This window comes from Charadrius vociferus, unplaced genomic scaffold (assembly GCF_000708025.1).
Source record: "Charadrius vociferus isolate BGI_N301 unplaced genomic scaffold, ASM70802v2 scaffold6, whole genome shotgun sequence".
NCBI classification, from domain to species: domain Eukaryota; kingdom Metazoa; phylum Chordata; class Aves; order Charadriiformes; family Charadriidae; genus Charadrius; species Charadrius vociferus.
In genome coordinates, this window is record NW_009648657.1 from 1,019,077 (window position 1) to 1,020,320 (window position 1,244).

Genomic DNA, 1,244 nt, shown 5'->3' on the forward strand with positions numbered 1-1,244 from the left:
GTATGTTGTAATATGGAATAAAAATAGATGTGTGATTTTAATTTTAGGATCAAGAAAATGTCATGAAATCAAGTCAGTGTAGTTGCCTGCTTACAAAGAAGTTTGTAGTCTGCAGTAGTGTATACAAAACTTCTTATATAGCAGTTGCCTTCCTCCCTGAGGAGGCTAGGAAGACACAAATACAGCGGAAACTGTAGGAATTGGTAGCGGGAACTGTAGGAGTTGGTGGGTTTGGGTTGTCTTTTGTTTTTTCTAACATATCTTCATATAACAAGCCAGTTCTGCTTGCTGCTCTGAGGGGAAAGGTATAGTTGAATTTTATGAATTTAATGTAAATGAAATTTGTGCTATTGCGGTTGCATTTTAAGCTATGACTTTTTTAATGAGGTTGAGAATAGTTTAATGTATTCCTTGTTAGCCTGTGGTTATTTCAAAAATAAAGCACAGGAAAGCTGCTTCTATTGGAAACAGAGCACTGATACAACACAAACTACTTGAAGTTGTGTGTTAATGAGAGGACACTTAAGAACGCTTGTCTATAATAAAGCCAATGTTGAATATGCAGACCTTCATTCTCTTTTGTTGTATTCTTTATTAACCTCTCTTGTTCATTCCTTTATTTTGTCCTTTCAGTATATCTTCCATTAGTCAGTAGATTTACAGTATTTACAGAGAACGCTCATTAATGGCTCTTGAAGGATTTATGAATCTTTCTAGTCTGAATTTTGAAAGAACTTGTGAAATCTTAATTTCCTTTGTGTAACTTCTCTTCTGTTTCTAAGTTACCGGTTTCAATCAAAGGCCAGTTTGTAGATAGAAACTGGTAATTCTTCTCTGGTTTATAAGCAGAACCCAGCTCTGTGAGTTTCCTTAAGGATGTTGGGCCTATAACAGTAGATCAATAGTCAATCCATTGTACAAAAGGACGTTTCTCACAAAAGAAAAAAACAGAAGGATCTATGTGAATCAACCTGTCTTAGAGTTGCAGTGGCCTCAAAGACGTTTGTAGTTAATTTAAGACCATCAGCTGGCACTAAATTATTGTCCTCAGACTTTATGTAGAAGGATGTGTTATGAAACCTTAATGAACTGAACTCCAATCAGATGACAGGGCTTGTGTGGTATAAGGAGAACTTTTGAAATACAGAAGTTTACAACAACCTGCATGTTGAAAGTCTTCCCATCTGTGTGTACATAGGAGAAGAGAGATGATTTTGCTCTGCCTTTTGTTTCTCCCTCCCACC